This window comes from Mytilus edulis, chromosome 6 (genome assembly GCF_963676685.1).
Source record: "Mytilus edulis chromosome 6, xbMytEdul2.2, whole genome shotgun sequence".
In the NCBI taxonomy this organism is placed as follows: domain Eukaryota; kingdom Metazoa; phylum Mollusca; class Bivalvia; order Mytilida; family Mytilidae; genus Mytilus; species Mytilus edulis.
The window spans coordinates 79,481,468-79,505,110 of NC_092349.1; the positions used below are offsets into that span (position 1 = coordinate 79,481,468).

At 30.2% G+C, this 23,643-nt stretch overlaps 1 protein-coding gene and 1 long non-coding RNA gene across 2 annotated transcripts in view; both read left to right on the plus strand.

Annotated features, from left to right (window-relative positions):
• Nucleotides 1-23,643, plus strand: part of LOC139528558 (uncharacterized) — a 74,860-nt gene that overhangs the window by 8,317 nt on the left and 42,900 nt on the right. The gene's annotated exons all lie outside the window — the stretch shown is intronic.
• Nucleotides 17,386-19,230, plus strand: LOC139526831 (uncharacterized). The gene is made up of 3 exons (XR_011665193.1): nucleotides 17,386-17,566; nucleotides 17,901-17,993; nucleotides 18,749-19,230. It is a non-coding gene; the product is annotated as an uncharacterized lncRNA (long non-coding RNA).

A 23,643-nucleotide genomic window follows, 5' to 3' on the forward strand; every position in this document is an offset into this window, starting at 1 on the left:
TAAGTCTTCTGCATAAACCTATTAATTTTTTTTTTATATCAGTTCGATTTACCACATTTCATCAACACAGAGTAACATTTTCTAACATCGTTTTTTTAAATTTCATTCTTATTATCGAGGTGGAAAGACCTTCAATAGTTCTCCATGTTCTCTGAAGAATTGGTTTTTAATACTGTTGTAATAAGGTTGATAATGCAGTCATCCTGTTACATAGTTCATTATTAATAATGAAAATTAAAAGATGTAATATCATATATGAATTGAGTTTTAGATAATTCCGATTATAATTATATATATAAGTATTTATGTTAGAAGCATTCTGTACGCCTCTACTAAGTATAACAATGTTTCATGAGCAATTCACAAATATATCTTGCATACATTAAGTCATTTAGCGGAGTATTAGGACATAATAAGATTTCAATTGCAGAAGATGATAATTATACTTGATACAATACTTTTTTGTATTGACTGTGTAAATGAAGGGACATTTGGTTTTACATCCACATATCTAACGACACTATGTAATACAATCCTTATATATCATGGTGGTCTTTTTCAATACAAAACAAACGGCGGATGTAGCATTATTCTTCACTTCCAACTTTTAAATAAACAGTTTTTAGCGTAATTCATATTAAGTCGTAATATTTAACAAATGATTTCAAACTGAGTACATCATCGATTTCGTTTAAACGTATTTATTTAATGTTGGATTGAGAAACATGTTATTGCAAATTAAATTAATCCCTTTCCACTTTGCGGATGCGAGTGCTGCCTTGTAGCGGCATTAGCCTTCTTTTTTCGAAATTTACAAGGGGTATTTTACGTGCAAGATATATGACTCTCTCGTAACACAGGTCAGTCGTTTATCGTCCCCTTTCGACTAGCATCGTTTCCTCAAGATAATACTACAAATGGTGTCAAGATAGAACCGAAAATTGAGAATTTTTCTCTTTGGAACAGAGATCGAAACCAGGAACCCTTGTGTTAGTAGTCCGATGCACTAACCACTACATCACGGCTCTCATATTATCTTTTTAGATGAATTAAGAACTATGTCCAGTGCACGATGTTTTGTCGATATTGTCAACATCGCAATGTCAACTTTATAGTGTCGTTATTGTGTTTACATTGTATCCTATCAATATGTTCTATACCTTTCTGTTTACATCGTTCACATCGTATACATCGGGATGTTGACAATATCGTGTCGACATCGTGTTTATATTGTATATATATAGAGTCTATAGTTTTCTGTTTACATCGTTCACATCGTATGCATCGCGATGTTGACAATAACGTGTCAACATCGTGTTTATATTGTATATATATATATAAAGTCTATACCTTTCTGTTCGCATCGTTCACATCGTATACATCGCGATGTTGACAATAACGTGTCAACGTGTATATATAGAGTCTATACCTTTCTGTTTACATCGTTCACATCGTATACATCACGATGCTGACAATATCATGTCAACATCGTGTTTATATTGTATTTATATATATAAAGTCTATACCTTTCTGTTTACATCGTTCACATCGTATACATTGCGATGTTGACAATATTGTGTCAACATCGTATTTATATTATATATGTAGAGTCTATACCTTTATGTTTACATCGTTCACATCGTATACATCGCGATGTTGACAATATTGTATCAACATCGTGTTTATATTGTATATATATATATATATATAAAGTCTATACCTTTCTGTTTACATCGTTCACATCGTATACATCGCAATGTTGACAATATTGTGTCAACATCGTGTATATATAGTCTATACCTTTCTGTTTACATCGTTCACATCGTATACATCGCGATGTTGACAATATCGTGTCAACATCGTGTTTATATTGTATTTATATATATACAGTCCATACCTTTCTGTTTACATCGTTCACATCGCATACATCGCGATGTTGACAATATTGTGTCAACATCGTGTTTATATTATATATATATAGTCTATACCGTTCTGTTTACATCGTTCACATCGTATACATTGCGATGTTGACAATATCGTGTCAACATCGTGTTTATATTGTATTTATATATATAAAGTCCATACCTTTCTGTTTACATCGTTCACATCGCATACATCGCGATGTTGACAATATTGTGTCAACATCGTGTTTATATTATATATATAGAGTCTATACCGTTCTGTTTACATCGTTCACATCGCATACATCGCGATGTTGACAATAGTGTGTCAACATCGTGTTTATATTGTATATATAGTGTCTACACCTTTCTGTTTACATCGTTCACATCGTATACATCGTAATGTTAACAATATAGTGTCAACATCTTGTTGTTGTTGTATATACATTTTTTTTCTTTTTTTTTTTAAAATAAGTTAACATGGTTAAGCAGTTAGTTATATAGTTAAAATTGTTTTCCATTTTTCATGTCGGCGTCTTTTATTGTTAACTATGCCATATAAACTTTGCTCAATGTTAAAGGCCATACGGTTATCTATAGATGTGCCAGTTAGTATGTATGTACTGGAAATTTTACTTATTTGCAATCATACCACTTCTTTTTTTATAAATACCTTTCTGTTTAAATTGTTTACATAACAATGCTAACAATATTGTGTCAAAATCGTGTTTATATTTTATATTGAGTCTATGGTATGTATATAAACGTTAAACTAACTGCATTTGTTTGCACCTGTCCTTAGTCAGGAATCTGTCGTTCAGTAGTTGTCGTTTGTTGAATTGTTCATACGTGTTTCTGGTTTCATGTTTTTTTTACATTAGACCTTTATTTTTCCTGTTCAAATAGTTTTACACTAGTGTTTTTTTTGTGCCTTTCATAGCTTGCTACTCGATAAAAACCAAAACTCCGTATTAATGTCAAACCTATAGGGGTATACTTATAAAAGATGAAGTTTAAATAAAAAGTTGTCTCATTTGAACTTATACCGCATCTTCTTATATGTATACATCGCTATGTTAACGATGTCAACGATGTAAACAATATATATAAGAGTTCAAACAATGTTAACAAAGTTGACTAGATATCGGTTTAATATTGTGTACATCGCGATGTTAACGATGTCAAGGATGTAAACAATATATAAGAGTTTAAACAATGTCAACGATTTTCACACGACATTGTTTTAACCTTGTAAACATCACGATGTTAACGATGTCAACGATGTAAACAATAGATAAAAGTTCAAACAATGTCAACAATGTTGACACGACATCGTGTTTACATTGTATACATCGCAATGTTAACGATGTCAACGATGTAAACAATATATACGGGGATCAAACAATGTAAACGATGTTGACACGACATCGTGTTAACATTGAAAACATCGCGATGTTAACGATGTCAACGATGTAAACAATATATAAGAGTTCAGACAATGTCAACGTTGTTGACACGACATCTGGTTTATATTGTATACATCGCAATGTTAACGGTGTCAACGATGTAAACAATATAAAAGGGTTCAAACAATGTAAACGATGTTAACACGACATCGTTTTAACATTGTATACATCGCGATGTCAACGATGTATACATTATATAAGGGTTCAAACAATGTAAACAATGTTGACACTATATCGTGTTAACATTGTAGATATCGCGATGTCGACAATATTGAATAAACATCCTTCACTGGACATGAATGTGAATTAACACCTGTGGATCATTAGATATCATATTTATGTAAGGCTAATTGAATAAAATAATACGTCTTTGAACAAAAAACAATATATTTGCATAACAGCAGAAAATTTAAAGTACCTTTTTGAATATGTTGAATGGCCTAATATGTCTTTCAAATTTTTGTATAATTAATGATTAAAGATAGATGGTCCATTAGGCTTTTTCTAACATTATTTTTTTTTAAGTAAGTGAAATGAAATATTTTCGATGCATGATAATGATTAAAAAAAAAGAGTAATATAACATCAAGTTATAAGCATATAGATAAGGTCACATGCAGGTAATGCCGTTACTATGTTATGTATTGCTATGTAAAACAATGGCACATCGAAAAGTATCATGTGATATTTAGTATCAGCTTCGATCCCTCTTTCTTAACCAGATTTAGTAAAAAATTATGTCTTCCAATTCATATCAAGACTTCAACTATGATTTTTTTCAATTAAATGAATTTACAGCAAACATTATCTAAAGGAGTTTATGTTTTGAAACAATTAGTTTAGGAAAGACATGTCCAAGAAATAGAAATTATAGGTACATGCATATGATTTAATTTTGACCCCATGCATCTCTAAATCTAGCACATCAATGTATTTTTTTATATATGCTTGTATGCACGTTTTCGTAAAATAATCATCGTGAGATCAAATCTATATCGTATTCCCTTAGGAAAATAATACTGTCAGGGATTTTATCACCTTACTCTCACGATCGTGCGAAATATCAGACCGGGTTAACATATGAAGGCCGTATTCCTTTTTTCCGTTTATAAGTTTTCTCACAGATATTAGCTTAATCATAATCTTGTATTTTATTAGATTGAAAAAGGAGTTAAAACGGTGAAACATTTAAAGGGATTCTTCATTATTTAGCAAACAAATGTTGAAAGAAAATGGGTTTTTTTCTTTATACAAAAGGACCCACCCGGTTCCTTAACAGTTTTTATGTTATTGGGTACATGTATATATTAAAAGAATTGGCCATCAGATACGCTCAACCGAAAAACATATTATATGGTAGTACCAGGGATGGCTATTGGCTGATTTTATCTCGAGACGGTATCGCTCTGTTACCTATAGCTATTGCAAGCTAATTTTTTTTACAAACAATGTTATCATTTGGCATCCCATTTGTTATAAAACATAAATTATGACGATTGTAATAGAACTGTTTTAACCGGAAATCAATGTTTAGTTTCATCTTAATAGATAAAAAAAAGATAATACATCCGGTAGATTCAGTGTTAAAAATGTATTCTTTGTCATATCTGATAGACAACCATTCAATCGAAATTGTATTAACCTTTGACAGTCGTTCCTTTATTACCATGCTCCTTCAATTTACAAATCAAGCAAGACTTTAATATATTGTTTATTTAAAAACTTCTGGAAAAATGTACAATCAGTTAATGTTTATAAAATGATTGAAAATTTGTAGCTTATAGTCGACAATGTAAACAGCAGTACAAGTTACGAGATGGAATTTTGATTAACCAATATAATTATATATTAATACGTAATGTTGCTTTGGACCTTCGGAGAGTTGTCTCATTGACACTCTTGCCTCATCTTTTCATATCTTATTTATACAGGAAATAGGAATTAATCTCCATAAATATCTTACAGTACGAAATAAAAATTTAAAGCTCTCATATTCACTTAATTGAATTGGTTGTCAGAATATATTGGAGACAATAGACAATAGACAATATTTATTAGTATAAACACATTTACATTTAATAATTATAGTTTATAGTATTGAGACAATAAACTTACAAAAGTTAAATTGACTATAATTATATTAGAGTAACAGTATTTACAAGAAAACAAATGACATATAAATAGGTGCGTTCATCAGGGCTCACATTATTAATGTTCATGAACAAAAAAACAAAAACAAAATAAGGATACATATTAAAAGACATCAAATAAAGATATACAGATGATCTCAATAAAAACAATCATTAATATACTTTATGGTGATTTTTATAATGACTGACAGACTGCGTTTTAAAAGTGCGATCATATGCATCAGTGTTACAGCTGACTGCAATTTAATAAACTATATCTTGTCTATATACATCTACGGTTATAGGTTGATATTATACAATTATAACCTTTGTATGAGGTCGATACGTGGTTATATCGACCTAAGAGAAGCATATTGACTGAGGATGAAGTCCGAGGTCGATATGCTTCTCTAGGTCGATATAACATCGTATTGACCTCAACCAAAGGCTACAATTGTTATATTATTAATCAACAACTATTGCATGAACAATATAAATTTGGGGATTTCTAGAATGTATTTTTAGTAACATGCTGTATTCCCTGTGCAATATGCTGATTTGACCTACGAAAAACTAAAAACAACAGTTTTGGCGTGCAAACTGAATAAATACAAATGTTCATTGATCAAGTTTTAACGAATCACAAATCCTTAAAAATATTCGATTAACTATATTAAGTAATACTTAACTATAGTTGTTAGTTATAGACAAGCTAGTTTTTACTTTTAGTTTTCTGTTGTTGGATAGATTGGTTGTAGGTTACAATGACAAATACATGGGTATGACCAAAGTTTAGGTCAAACATGAATCATATTATGATTGATTAAAAAGGTTAAATATATATATTATTCTGGTTGAGAGTTGCACTCGTTAACGTTATTATGTTATATCATTTATTACAAGCATTACATTCCAGAAAGATGTAAGTTCTTTTTCATTTATAGTCATATAAAGGAATAATATAGGGTTATTTCATGAATATTGGGGAATATTGTCTCGAGTAGAATTTTATATTGCACGAGCTTGCGAGTGCAATATATGCTCTACGAGGGACAATATTCCTCGATATTCATGCAATAACCCTTTTATTGTATAGCAATGTAATATTTGAAAGTAAAAATGTGTTTAAACTTAGATTTTGTCGTCGATCACGTCATGAATTTTGAAAATTTATTGCACTAGTGCAATATTGGAATTCTTGGCTACTTTCTGTGGGAAATATTATATTGCAATACAATAATAAGTATTATTATACTACTTCCTGGTAATATAGATTGCATTTTTGTTCAGACACCTGCCTCTAAGACAGTTAGTTTCAAGCGTTAACGGGAATACTCAGTTTGCATTTAGAGCAACTGCAGAAATTGTAAGATGTGAATTTCTTTCACATCAAAACCGATGACATCTTCTCAAGATAGCAAAATATTTATTTTTATTATTATTTGTGTGTATATTGTACTGAAAGGTACTATGGGTTGTGATTATCGTCATCAATGATTAAGGATTAGATCGAAGGACAGCTGAATTAGATATGATTTCTGATAAGACTACCGTCGAAAAAATTGACCAATAGTAATGCTGTGTTTATAAGAACCTTGTGTTCTTTTCGATTATCAGTAGTTAACACGGTGTAACTTTTTAAGGGATTCTTGAATATTTTGCATAAAATATCTAAAGGAAATGGGTATATTTTTTTATACAAAAGGACCCACAAGGTTCCCTTACAGTTTTTATGTCATTTGGTACAATTATGAAAGGAATTGGGCCTACTTTTATCAGGCACGCTTAAAAAAAAATATAAATGAAATTATCAGGGATGCTTATTGGTTAATTTTATGCAGAGGCGGTATCGCTCTGTTACAAATTGAAAGCTACTTTCTTACAAATACACAATCAAGAAAAAAACACTTCACAGGTTTCAACTGCTTATCGTGGGCAACACGACTTTAAGTATGCATCGTTTTTAAAATATGTTGTTTCAGAAGGTAGGTAGATTTAAAATGATTTGACTATTTAGGTGCAGGCTATCAATAAGACATGCAATAAATAATCCACAATTACTGGAAAATCAGTAACTTCATGATATTTGTTATGTAAGTTTTAAAGTATTTGCACCTTGCACAAATTTTGAAAATGGAAGTACCGTATGGAAGTACCAATGATGCACATGACGATTTGTATAAAAAGTTTGAAGATGACGGTAAATTGTTGAGCGTTCGGTTCTACTGTTTGCGTATAAATATTTTACATGAAATTTAACAATACATTTAAAATGTATATTTCCGATTTCGATTGGTCATTTAGAAATTGACCTTGTGTCAAACGTTTAATAAAAAAAATCAACAAAAAGTTCGTTTTTGTAATGTAGTCCCTTTAAACGCTGTTTATTAATCACCTGTATCTAGATGTTGTTTGGATGTCATTTAATTTAAATATTTTATTCAATTCACACATCTTTTAGTCAAACTGCAGTTTATATACATAAACAGCTAAAAGTATGTACAACATGTAAGAATTTTGTTTAGAGATGTGTATATAAGGTCAGAAATAAGACAGTTATTTGTTATTCCTGCTGTTCGATCATAACGTTTTCCACTTCTCCAAATGATGTGTCTAGTTATTCATTTACTTTTGGATCATATTTTGCTACCAAAAGCATTACCTAGTCTATACGTATTTTTATAACTTTGAAAATATTTTGAAAATGTTTTAGCATTACTACTTTTATAGCTTTCATGAATCGGATTATATTTTTACATTAAAAGATTGCACATTATTATGAGTTTGTTCTTTTATTCTTATCGAATCACAATGATAGAACCCCAATGCAAACTAATGCGTGTAGTAGAATAAATGTTTCACTGATGTGCGTGTCTTATTCTCGGGATTGTGATCAAGTCTCTGACAAAGGCTTAAATGATTTAATTTAAAAATACAAAACCTTTCAAACTATTTTTTGGACAAAATGATTAATTACCGTATATCGTTTAATTCCTCCAATAGATTTATTTTTGATTGTTCACGGTAGCTAGAGAAACGCGAAATTTGAACGTGAGTAAATTTCCGTTATATTATAACGTCTCAAAATATTATATTATTCTCTGCTAAATCAGTTGTCTAAATTGAATTGATCTACAGAAAGTGTACTTTTTTTTATCAAGATCTCTGTTTTCACAATAATTAAACTAACTAATCATGTATAGGCTATTCTGTTTTAGAACACACTAATCAGGAACACGCTTAATAATGTTAATTAGCAACAATCTTTTGTTTATCACGATTATTGTCAAAACGTAAACATTTTGCATAAAATATAAAAGTTATATCTTCACAGATATTTGCATAGTCACATATGCTTGATAAATGTTTTCTTATACATCATGAAAATAACACGAAACCTTTATGCATTACAAATACGCATTTTAATACATTTACTTTTCCTGAAATTCAAAAAGACACTTCGAGGTAATCCTTTTGCAGGATAAACAAAAAATAATGTTTGATTCGTATGTATTTAGCTACCTTTTCCTCATGACTTCAGTGCTGAATACATTTTATAAAAAAATCGCCGAATAATTCGTGCAATAAAACATTATACTATTACAACCATTCGGTTAGCGTAGGAAGGAAGTGACGATTTACATAAAAGCACGAATGATGTTCAATACAACCATCATTATTGACGGAAATGCAAAATAGCGAAAAAAAGGGGGGTTTTATGTGTAATACAGTTTAAAGGACATGTATTTTTCGAAATAGTCATCGATTAATTATCAGTCAATCAAATTCTTGATTTTTACCTCTGTGATTTTAAATTGCAGTAAGTATTTGCGTGAACTTGCGCAATAACTGGAATTTAAACCAAGTGAACATTAAACTGTCCAGAATCGCAAAGTAAACTGTTTTATGCAAACAAATGTGTTTTAAAATTAAACATTTTATCATCAAATTATGTAAAAAGTGTTAGCGATATACGGTATCAAAATCGTATCGTCAGTAGGCCAGGATATACTTTTTTTGTAATATAATGACATTAAAATATTAGAAATTAGATGCATGGGTGCATGTTACAAATGATATAAAAAAATATCAATGACATCCATACGTTAAGAGAATACATTATAATTCTGGATAGGTCGAGGAAATATGCCTGAGGCTTTATACACGGAAGTTGTAAATTCCCATTTCGTCACAGTGCTATAATTTACGGAGAATATTTTCATGATTTGTAGAAATATCTCACATCCTCAATTGTATAATGTATTGCTAGATAAAGACAGACGGTGTATAATTCATTACCAGATAAAGACGGACGGTGTATAATTCATTGCTTGATAAAGACAGAGGGCCCTTTCAGTGTATAGTCTGTGGTAATGTAATACTTACTAGTATTTAAAAGTGTTTTGAATTTTCCGCGGAGTTCAGCATCCTTGTGATTTTATCTGTGTGAACCAAGTAATGATATTATTTTTTATAATTTCTTCTTGAATATCAAACTTATCATAAGACTCAGTCTTCATAAGGATACATTAGTACATTAGAGTTGAAATTCCAATCATATGTTTGGAGTTTTTGTTTCCCCTTTTGTCGACATATATAGCAACGATTCTCATTCTTGTTTTATATCGACTTTTGTAAATTTGAGATCAGTAGTATAATATTTAAATATTGGCAGATACAAATAAGGTATATGATAGTTTATAGGACAACAACGACCAGAGATTAAAAGCTGCCCAGTATCTTGGTTTACGTCTAGAAATTGACAATGAGGGTGGGTTGAAACAAAACTTTACGACAAAAGAGATGATAATAGCTTCCCAGTTTTGTGAACTTTCTATTTCTATGTAGCAACATTCCAGCAGCGCCTGTATACGGAGTATATATCTCCCATATGTTACTTTATTTCCAGATTTGTATATCCTATCATAAATTACTTGATAGAGGATTAATGCAAACATTGTAGCTATTAAACCAAAAGTTCAAAATGGTGAAGTTGAAATCATGTCTTCGTTAATATTATGGACGCAGTCACGAATTGATTGACCGTTACGGAATGTTATTTTCACAGATGATACATGTGTTGTTTGCCTAATGTCGTTGCTACAATCCCTTTCCCTGTCCATGAATGTGGATTAACGAATATTACTATTTGACTGGTTTGTAAAAACATGAGCAACACGACGGGTGCCATACATGGCGCAGGATCTGTATTTCTTTCAGGAACATCTGAGGTAATCCCCAATTTTTATTGAAGTTGTTGTTATCTGGTATTAATTTTCTATGTTGTGTCTTGTTAACTGATGGTTTTCTGTATGTCTTTTTTTTCTTTTTTTTTTAATCATGGCGTAGTCAATTTATTTTTGATATATGAGTTTGAATATCCCTCAGATATGTTGCGCCCTTCTTTTGTACCTTTTCTAAAAGCTTTCCAAGAATTGAAAATTATTGAATTGAGTTCCTCACGAATTGTATGTATCGAGCAAACGATTGTAAACGAGCCCGAAAAAGCCGCAACACTTTGTCCATACGTTTGATATTCCTTTTATTATATCGCTTAATATATCATTTTGAATTTGAGTATGATGATAACGATATAAATTCTAATTGTTAGTTAATATAGTCTATAATACTGTGCAGATCGTAAGTACAAAATGTTTATCTTTAAACGAAAGAAAAAAAAATTCAGGTGCAGAATATATGTAGCTGTATCAAGCAATAATTCAACATCCCAATTTTTGTATATTTTGACGATGGTAATACAACTATTTTAACCGGAAATCCAATTTGCTCTATAAAAAATTATAGAAGAACGGAATTACATCTGATTAGTTTACAGTGTTATCAATTATTGTATGCCATATCTGATAGATCCCTTCAATCTAGATTGTATTCACCGTTTATTATTATCAATTTGCTTCTTCATTTAGAGATCAATTTAGCTTTAATACTGTTCATTTATAAATTTCTAGGAACATGTAATTTTTTTATAGAGTTATTGGGTGAATATGTTCGCCTTTTAAATGATGCGAAATTCGTGGCTAATGGTGGATAATGAAATTAGTATTATTTGTGACGAGATTAAAAAACCTTGATAATTGATCAATATTATTATATTTAGATAAGAAGTTGTGTTACTCTACGTGACATCCGAAAAATTGTCTCATTGGTACCTTTTTTTAACATCCAAAATTTAATAAGCAAATAGCAATCTATCTCCCTAAATATCTTACAGTACGCTATAAAAATATTAAGCTGTCATACTCACTTAACTGTATAGGTAGATTACTGATACAGCTTTATTGTAATATTTTTAAGTCATAGACAAGCTTGTGTTTACTTTTAGTTTTTATGTCGTTGGATATATTGGTTCAAGGTAACAATAACAAATACACAGGTGTTAATACAATTTGGGTCACACATGAATGAGATAATTATAGTTTAAATACATTAAAGATCATCATGTTATGGGGCTGTTTTTGTTCGATAATCATAATGGACTGATAGCATATCAATTGCAACAAAAACTATTACTTTTGATGACAGCAAAAAAAGCATATCACAAAATCGATCTGTTTTGTTTAAACAAAAATGTCTTTCAAATCGGAACAATTTAAACATCATTGTTCTGACTTTGGCAGAAGTATATCTTTAACAGTTTATTTATGAGTGTATCACATTACAATTGAATCTTTAAATACCTCTTTATATTATATTGCACTACATAGAATACGAATGATTCCATACCTTTATATAGAATGATAAAAATATGGTGAAACCCCGATCGGTCGTCATTTAATAAAAAAAAAATTAAAAAAATGATAATTTGCATTTACATTCATTTCGCATCCTTATTACGTTCAAAAGAGAATATTAAAGATACACGGAGGCAGAAATCATCGATATAAACTGGTCTTCGACAAGATATTACCAGATTCAGATAACAAGACTAGTCTTTATGGTACATTTAATGCAGAACATATAATTTCGAGGGTATGCTATAGTATAAACATGATAAACCTACTCTTTTAAAACTTATTCAAGATGAATGATGCAAATATACAATGTAAGTAGATCCTGTAAATGAAAATATTAATAACTATAAACATATATTTTCCTCGAATACGTTTATATTGACCTTCCGTTTTCAATTTTCCCTGACATTTTGCATTTTTGATAATTTACTTTTATTATACTAGACAGATGACATAAAGGAACATGCATTATTTTCTTCTACTTTGCTATCGATTTTCACCAAGAGTTTTAGAGGTACTTTGTTTTTTTTTTTTTTTTTTTATAATTGTATTGCTATAACCATATGTTTTTGTCATTGTTTCAATATTCAAATAGGGAGCACTTATTACATTAATTATTGTTGTTAATAAAAAAAAATTTAAAACGCTTCTGTTATCGTTTTGTCGACAAAACAGATTAATATTACATTGTAAGAGGTTAAGATTGATGTTATTTTCAAATTTTATAACTTGACAAACCGCAAACTTTAAAAAGTTCTTGGAAGTATAAGTTAGTTTAATTAGGGGTATTTGGTTTATTTAGCGCCTAGTTAATGTTGCGGTTACGGTATCATTTAAATATTTTGTTAGGTAACTTTATAATCAAAACATAACTTTAATACTTTTAAAACTAAATGTACAACACATCTTTATATATCTAATAGTTCACATTCATAGTTTTTGGAACCTTTATTTAATAATCGATATAAATGTCAGAGTAGTAATATGATTTGAAGTTAAAGTTAAGACTTCAGATTGATATACAAAAAGAAATTGTGGTATCATTTAAATACATGTACAATATAAATGTTAGATCTATGTCTTTACTCTCATGACTAAACAAAGTGACAAGTTAGTGTTTTTTTTTAATTTTCAACACAGTACGCTGACCTATAGAAACAAATATACGGGTGGGCTTACACCGGACAAAAATAAGCAAATGTTAGTCTTGAACAAGATAAGAGAATTACTAGACCAGTAGTATTGTTTTTGTAATATTGATGGACCGATCGAGTAATAATTGTACTATTGAAATATCATTCAATTCCGGAAAGGCAATGCAAATCATTTTGATAATCGACGACCTTCTGTTATGAAAGTTCATCGATGTTTCACATTCACATCAAAAAGATGTCCATCGTTGAAGATTGCGTTTGGTGAATGGTGTGTTTCGATAATCGACTGTTGTGATTTTTACCATTTTGTTAAATAATCCCTAAATTGTAACAGTGGACCTGTCATTAGTTTAATGTCGTATTTTTTAAAGACCAAATTGTATGAAATTTGACATCTATTAAACCATAAAATACATTGGTTAAATGCAAACAGTACACACGTAGAAATTGAAAGCGTTCATATCCATTTAATATATGACTTGGAACACGGGACCGTATAGGTTACAGTAAGAGGTAGATTTATGATGATAATTTAAATATCATTTTATTTTTTACAGTCTTTGTCATTTTCATTTTATTTGCTCCACAGAAATTATATCAGTTTAACACTTTCAAAACACGGGAGTGATCATAATCTAGTTTAATATGAATGCCATTGTTATTGTGGAAAGGTTATATTTTATCAGCATGATCATGATGCGCTGTATCTATGTTTGGATTTGTAATTGTAGTATATCGATATAATATCAATTGTGACAATTCCTATTACCTAGTATTATTACTTTTGAACAAAATCTCTTAAATGTCTAAACATTTACGCACACGTTTGGGGTTATTATTCTATTTGTACTCAAACGAGCCGTTTCCTTAATTTCCTTTGTTTATAAGGAGGACTATGGAATCACATCTTAAATGAGGTTTAACATCTGAATGTAAAGAAAAATCAAATAAATTTGACATATTTTAAAGAAGCAAAAAGTTTGCATATCAATGTATTGACTTGCTCCCCGACCATTTGTTTTAAAAGTAGTAAATGGAACAGGTTAGACATTTAAATTGAATCTTTAATGACCTATATGCAACTTTAAACTGCGTCGAACAAGACAACATAGATATTGAAAAGTCCCGGGTACGATCCTTCGTCATTGTATAAAAATAGAAATTTATGGTATTTATTATTTAGATTATATTATATCCTCATTTAGGTTACAAAGTAAAGTGCACTCAGAAATACAGAAATCATCGTTACATACTGTTCATTGACACTGCATTTATAGCTACATTTAGTAAGAGCTCAGTCCACATTTGATGCAGAACATATAATTTTGCAGGTAAGCTTTGAACTAACTGAATTAAGATGCAAACTCAAGTATTATATACAAAACCTTTAATCATTACACAAATGTTTCTCGAAATCGAAAACATATATAATATGAGACGGAACTTTGGAGAAAAATTCCAGTGAACACTCATGTTGTTTTTTTTTTTTTGTCGTCTTTAAAAAATTATTTGGCTTTTTTTTATGTGAGCATGTAAAAATTCATATATGGTACAATTAGTGCACTGTTGAATTAATTCAATCCCTTGTAAGACACTTCTGTTGTGTCACTTTCAAGCGAATGCTTTGTAATAGTTCATTGTCAGTATGAAAAACAATAGCAAAGAAACATACAAAATGAGTATTAATTAATGGCTCAGTTAAATAATAATGCGCTTATCTTTCAGTCACCACAATTGTTGCTGATCGTCTTAATCAAGATGTTGTACATTTTTTTATTTGTAAATTTCAGCGAAGTGAATAATTTTATAATTTGACAAACCACAATTAGTAAATGTATATTGTTAATTTGTGGTTATTTGGTTGAATTATCGCCGGGTGAAGTTTGCGATTACGGTAAACTTTAAATGTTTCGGCTGGTTAATTGTTGACCAAAACGCAATTGATTTACTTTGAAATAAGAATGTAATACATTTATTACTGGTGCCCTTTAACAGAGTGAACTTTAAGAATCGATAAATTTAAAATTTAAGTTAAGCCTACTGATCAGTATTTACTTTGATAGCCAACAAGTGACAAGATTTCTCACTTTTTGATTTGCAATATAGTTCACTGACTTAAAGTAAAAAGTATACGGGTATGCCCACACCTAAAAAACAAGAACATGAATGTAATTTTAATAGCCATCAAAAGGTAACAGGTTAAAAACTATTTTTATATGCCAGACGCGCGCTACGTCCGCACAAAACTATGGTCAGATGTAAAAAGTTTGAAAGCCATAACAACTACGAAGGTGAAGATCGCCGAAGAACAATAGTTCCAAAAAGTTATGAGGCCAGGGTTATCCGCCTGGGACAAAAACATCATTTTTGATAACATTATTGTTTTTTTCTAGAATATTGTTAAAACCATTCAGTATGAAAGGAATGTTAGTTAACATTGTTATGATGATATTTGCTGTGGATAAAGTATCTCCGTCAGGTAAGAAGAGAGTAAAATCTTAAAATTTATGAACTGACTTTTTATCGCATTAAACATGGTGATCTTACTACATGAATCTCTGTGCATGTTACACCTTCCTTTTCACTCTACAACACCAACCAAGGTTTCTGCAATTTCCGATTTAAATAAATGTTCTATACCAGGTAAATAAGGTATGTTTAAAGTTATCACCAGACAAAATTCAACCTCTTGTATAATTTTTTATGAACAGTCATATTTCATCATAGTAACAAATGTATCTACATGTAATTATATTCAACGACAATTTAAAAAAAAAGGAAAAGGTATCACATATTTGGAAAAAAATAAATTCCCGAATGCTCTCACGTTTAAAACAATCATAGTCTTGTTCATAGTTATAATCAACATCTCTTTTATCAACATTTAATTTGCTTTCAGCTTCGTGGAAACTAACAACCTTGCCCGTAAGCTTTGGAAAAGACGTTATTTTTTGGTGTTCCATGAGTGAGAAAAAGGAAAACAATTTTTCAAAGCAACGAACAGATCTTCGACAGTGGACAGGAGGCCAACAATACGATTTGCTTTGTATGGATAATAAATGCCGAAATCCGTCTAAGTATGAAATGTTAACTCGAAATAACAGTCAAAGTTTTGGGTTATTAATTCACAATTTAAGTGAATCAGATTTGGATTGTCAATACACGTGTTCCTGTGGATTTTCTGATTTCACTAAGAATCTATCTGTCGAACCAAACCATGTCATGTGTAAGTACTTTTAATTTTTAAAACATGTATACAAATTTCAATTGAGTTGTATACCATCCTATATTCTTTTTTACATTTAGTAACAAAAGAAACCGAAAACACGAAAAAAGACAACAACAGAAATATCCAATCAAACATTAAGACATAGAACAATTGTCTTTAAAATGTGCTTATTACATTATTCAAAGATTTATTTGAATTTCATACATTTGAAAAAGACAAATAAAAGACGAAACGATTTAGCGCAATTTGTTATTTTGACGTCCAAGACATTTATAAACTAAATAAGCTATTGGCAATGTTTGAATAGTTTTATTATTGTATGCGAAATATTATTGACACATCTTAATGTTAAGATATTCAATTTATGTTGTTATTTGTTAATTTCTATAAAGCTCTACCAGCAAATGAAACATCAACAACATCTGGAAAAAATATCAACAATGGCAAAATGGAGATAGAAATTATGCTCTATAAGGTGAACCCTGTTCCTGTTTGTTCAACACTGTTTAAGGTGAGAAGGCACACTACTTAATTCTATTATTTATCTCAATTGGATAGCAAAAAAAAACTGTTTTCATTTAGCAGAAAAATAATATAGAAACAATTACATTACCGTACATCTTCCATTAATTCTAAGGACGAAATCTTATTTTGTGTTTAAATAATAAGTGAGATATTTATAAAATTGTACATAAAATGAAATATTATGAGAGGAAACCTTATTCAAGACGGATTGTTTTTTTTTTTTTTACAGGGTCAGTTTATCAATGAGACAACCGTTACTGTTATGAAATGGTACACATATTATAACGATGTTAACGTGATTGATAGTTTTGCTGTTAACGGTGTCGATTGTGAAGGTAGAGTGCAAATACTGTGCAACTTTGTGTATCGTAATGTTACCATTTTTGACGAATACATAGATATATGTCAGGGTAAGTTGTTACTATTTTTGTCTGATTTGCTGTTTTTATTTTAGTTTGTCTTGCATTTCACCGTTATGATAATTCATAATGTCAGTGCAAAAACTGTGAAATTGCGCGATCTAGGTTTAGCTTTAATACTATGTTATAAGTCGCAAAATGTTTTTCTCCAGTTGCAAATTATATAAATTTAAAACTTTAAACTCACAAATAATTGGAGAAGACAAAAGAATATGTGAACGTAGCATTTACCAGTGCTTTGTAATTTGAGGTTTGAATTGTTCTCACTATTGATGGCTTTTTAACTGGGAAACAATATGTTAATTTCATGTTGTTTGTTTTATAGAAGAAGAAGCAAGCGTGCTGACAATGACTTTACTAGTCATCGGATTTTCAGGATGTGTTATAATATTGTCGATTTGCATATGGTTGACTAAAAGTAAGTTTAATATTTTATTTCAATGAGATACTCTCATGGCAGTAAGTTCAATACAATGTGAATTAACTCACAATGGACACCAGCATTGATATTTGTAAGACGGACGCGTGTTTCGTCAACATAAGACTTATCAGTGACGCTCAAATAATAAAAAAAGACTGAACAAAGTATACAATTGCAAAGCGTTTATAATCGAAATTCCGAAAGGATTGACAAGAACAGACCGGGCTATCTTTTGTTTGGATATTTATCTATAGTATTTCGAAAAAAAAATGATCTATATGACAATAGAATAAAAATTTGGAACGCCAGACGCCTTTTTTTTTTTTTTATCAAAGACTCGACACTGATGCTTGAATAGAAATGTAAAGGAGGCCAAATAAATTGTAGTATCAAGTCTCCTTTGGGTTAAAAAAATACTTATATTCTAAATGTTTTTTTATTGCACATTTTGCCTGATGTCAGCATAATTATTTTTTTTTAAATCACGTGAGATAATTGAAAATAGCGTCCAATGTACAATGGTGTTTATATGTTCAAAACGACCAAAAGTTAAACGTAGAATTCGATAACTCTATCGTACCGTAATGGTCAATTAACTATTAGTTTTAAAAAAAATCGTACCAAAATATATTTCTTTTAACTATTATTAATTAAATTTTGAAAATGTTTGGACTTAATTGGTATAAAGTTTGATAAAAGAAAACATATACATTAACAATATAACTTCAATATATTTCTTTTTCTTTCGAAAGAACGTAAGGATCGGTTTGGTGTGCGATGTTGGACCAATGAAAAAAAGACACAAGTGGAAAAGATAAATGTCAATCAAGTGCAATTACTTACTCCTTCAGAAAAATACCATTAGGAAAAGGAAACATCAACAATGATGAAAATCTAGTCAATATTTGTTTGTTCTGGTGAACATTTTACAATACGATTCCTATGTTGCAATGCTGATTGGTCCATCAATTGTGTCATATACGCATATTAACCTCGAGCCAACAGGATAAACTTATGTACAACTTAGGGAATCGAGATATACGTATTGATTGAAACAACATGTGTTGTCCACTTATAAGATAGAAGTATACTGCTTATTAAAGCACGTGCTTGTTTGTTTCAGCAGAGGTCATTTCAGTCAGGGTAAAGCATCCATCACTATGGATCAATGTAGTTAATATTAGTTTAAGAATATGCTATGAATGATAATCATCAATAAATTAGTAGAATTCTATTTTGTGTCTATTGTCAAAAATATTTTCACTAATATGCTATTTTATTTGATTGACAACGAGTTTTTTGTTTTGTAACGACTTTGACTACCACGAAGGTCTTGCTCGATCCGTTGATCCATGAGCATATAATTTCATTAAGTGAAATCATCTGTAAACATTTACTATTCATCTCCGGCAAGTTGTATTTCATATTTCAAGGTGCAGCTAAACGTGTTATGATTGTTGTAGATAAAGGAAAGTGTTAGTATTATACAAATAATCATGTATAAATGTCATTGTCTATTATATTGATGAATATAACAGTTTGATGTCATGAATGCATTTTGTTAAATCTCAACCTTTTGACAGTTGACGATTACCAAAGACGTAATTTAAAAGCTGATGACCATGCGTGTACAAGTATCAGTTTTCAAGAACGAACATATGCTTTTGAAGGTGTAAAGTGCTCTCTACGATTATGTTATTGCTCAATTTTTTTCAAAACATGTTTTTTATTAAAGCTTTTCGAGAATAACCATTGCTTGTTGGAATATTTTATATTGATTCTTCGTAGATACAAACTATTACTTGGAGTAGTGGAGACTAAGACAAACAGCAGCGACAGGACATACAGCAATACCGGGTGATTTTCTGTCTTATTCAGAAAACATTCGTGTCTGTTGAATTTTTAAATAGAAAGGAATAATAACATAAAAATTCCATGTGTCTGAAGGGCTTTTTCGGATTTCAAACATTTCCGAACCAAAGACAAACATATAATACTAACTTCCAGACATGTGGACTTCCGGGATTAAATTAATCAATGTGTGTGTTTGTCGTTTGCCTGGAGTGATTGCAATTTGATATAAATCAACCCAGAATTAAATAGTATCAAAATCAAGATGAATAAGTTTTATACCAGAGCAATGACTTTAAAGCTGACGATAGCCTAATACTAACCGCTCATTATCTGTGGTTTCGAGTAGGTTTAAGTAAACAGAAATTACACTTGGTCTTGTTTATGAAGCGTCTAACAGTGACTGTCTTTGGAAAAAAAATATGCCAAATATGAAAAATAAATATTGTTACGATACCTGTTAGTTAGGTTCACGTATCTTTCAATTGGTAATTTCAAACATAATACGGATAGCTTTACGAAAAAGCCATAAAATGCAGGGGCTGGAAACAGACTGTACATTGGTTATACAGTAAGCATCGATACATATTCATCTCCTCACGGAAGAGAGATTGTCCCTGTCTTAGAAGTGCAGGCATGAAAATAGCTCTCTGATTCTGCATTTACTCTTTGCTTTAAACCGTGTCTTATCTATATTTTTAAGCAAACATCTAATTCTTTTGTTTGATATGATTTGCTGGATACATGATGACATGTTTAAGTTGCTGATCGGAAAGAAATGGATATTTTGTAGTCTTGATATCAGATTTCAGACGCACAACGTTCTTGAAAATGGACTACCTCCCTATTAACTACAAAACACGAGTACATTGTGTGTTTAAAAATAATTAAAAAAAACAAACATATTCAAAGTAACTCTTTGAAAGAAATATTGGTTAGTTATATCTACATCAATTTTGTATATGAGACACCACTGAAAAAGGTTATTTCCATGTTCCATGTTTCTCTAGCAATTATTTTTTATTTAGGCATCTTTTTTGGAAAATTTTAAGTTTCAGTATTAACTAGAGTATAAAATACACCAACTGCACGCAACTAAACATTCTTTTTAATATTGCTTCTAATGAAAAATTGATATTCAAAGGGTCAACCCTAAAACAAATCGTATGGTCCCCTGTTATTTTCTGAAAATAAAATCATGCAAAGTATTCAGATTTTCCAAAAATCTTATAGATTATAAAAAAACTTCTCCATTACAGGTATGATTGTGTTATAACTAATGCATGCAACACAATTTGCATTTTAAGGGTCCTTCAAATGTTGTCCCAAGGGGTGGTTTCCTTCCTGTCACCGCTGTTTTTTTTTTCACCTGTGAAACACATCACACATTAGAAAGACCAAACATTTATTTCTTGTTATGCAACGTGAAGAGCATCATTTCCTGAATGAATGACTCCAAATGTTAAGGTATATAGCAGCCAGTTAGAAAAATCTGAACTCCCTCAAGTTCAGAATTTGGAGAAAAATAATGTCGTTGTCCTCTCCTGTTACAACGATTTTGTGTACATTCTGAGAATATTTCATTGTCAGCACTATACCAGTACATGTGTTTTTATAGTAACTTTTCAAGGTGATGTAGATAAAAGTAAACTTCTACACAATTCGAGTAAATGAACAAAAAATACTGAGTAATTCCTTTCTGTTACGTTGTTATGTTACCTGATAAAAAGAAACAGAATAAACATAATCAGTAACAGCATAAACATAATCAGTAACAGTTAAAGACAATTTCACTGATGAATCTATTATATGCCAACCATTTCATTTAATATAAGTTATTATTACCATATTAAAAAAATTTCAAAATAATATACAGTATATTGAATGAAAAAATAGTTTTTTTTTAGCTTTTGATAACAGCAGAGAACATTGTGCAATTATAGTATACTGGGTAGTAACAGAAAGGAATTTATTGTAATATTTTCATTACCTAGGTAGATTGTTCATCTTTCAAATGCAGTTTCAAAGGAAAAATGACATAATTGTTTGCTGTTATCTTCCAATTGTAACCAATTTGAAATGACGTATTTTTCTTAAACTATAAAATAAAGCGTTTTTTTGAAACAAAAATCTTTTCTGTTACCAACTCTGTCCTGTTACCGTTGTCTTGGTACTCACGATTCTTTCATGTTACCGACATATCTGACTATATTTTAGTATAGTTGTAAACCTTTTGTATTGCAAATGCTAAAATCAATTGGCATTTGATAAACTTTTTCAGGATATATTAGTAAACCACAAATAGTGTCTTAACCTTATTCCTTATTCCCATTTGAAACCTTTTTAAAATTGATTCACTTTAGTAACAGTAAAGTACTGGATTTGTTTGTACCATTTTTAAAATTGCCATTGTTACCACATTTAACAACTGGTACATTACAGACAACAGTTCATATATCCTCATTGTGTGTTCTTCGATTTGTGCTATTGAAATACTGGGTCTAAAGACATTTTTTTTTTCTTATTACCAAAAATTTGACTTTTTCAGATATTTTCTCATATGCAATAATAAGAGCAGGTGCAAAGTTTTAAATTCACGTTAATATTCAAGACAGTACATGTTAAATGATAGAAAATCCACAAAAAACACATAGATAATTTTGTTGACGTCAGTATTGGTCTACATGTAGTATTGGGTCAGGTTTAAAATTTGAAACTGCAGGTGATTTCCACATTTCCTATAGTTTTTGTTCGTAATATCAACTGACATACGCGTGTATACAATCTATGCAAAACATTACAGAACATTGAAATGTTACTCACTAGTGTTTTAACGGTAATAAAAGCACAAATACATACAAATTGTTGGATACGGGTTGTGCGTGTTTCAAACTGCAAATAGTTTTTTGAATGTGTAAGAAGTAAATACTGCTTTATATAGTCAGATGAAAAAAATACGAATTGGCAGTTTTGTTTGGCGTTATTTTTTCTTCACAGGCTGTCGATTGAAGATGTATATTGTATATTGTATTTGGTTTTTGCTTATTGTTTGATGCAAGTTTTCTCGTTTAAGTTGTTTTTATATTTGGTATTTCAGAGCCTTTCATAGCTGATTTATGTATATGTTTCGCTCATTGACCTACTGTTAGCGCTGCTCACTATAATTTACGTCAGTTGGTCTCTTGTGGAGAAATGTCTCAAAGATTACAAAGTCAATTGTCCTGGTAAAAGTAATATATCACAGTTCAGCATTCAACAATTTTTAGAAAACAATTAGCCAGATATCTAAGGCTACGAAATACATATAGGAGCACATCAAATGAGTACGTAAAAAGATAACGAATGCGGTAGGGCTTAACTAAATACCTCCTTAAAATGAATTTATTTTGTAATCCTATCAGGTGTATCATGCTTGGTTGAAATGGGCAATAAATACAAAATTCATGTAGGCACTTGTAATTGTGTAGGCTCTGATAATCTTAAATATAGGAGCTCCAATTTGAATACATAAGACTAATCACTAGTGCATGTAATATATCGGCGGCGAAAATTATGACTAATTTCTTTAAAAATACACAGAGATAATAAAAGTATGAGTATTTCCCCCTAATAATCTTTATTTTGATAATAACAAATAAGTTAAGATCTTGACATATGTTTCGAATTTTAGTTATGAACAATATGACACACAAAAAACATACAGGAGGTCATTTTACTATAAGAAAATTATTATCTTACTTTCATTGTATACATTTCGTGTGTTGCCGAATTATTTATAGCACTTTTTAATGTAAAA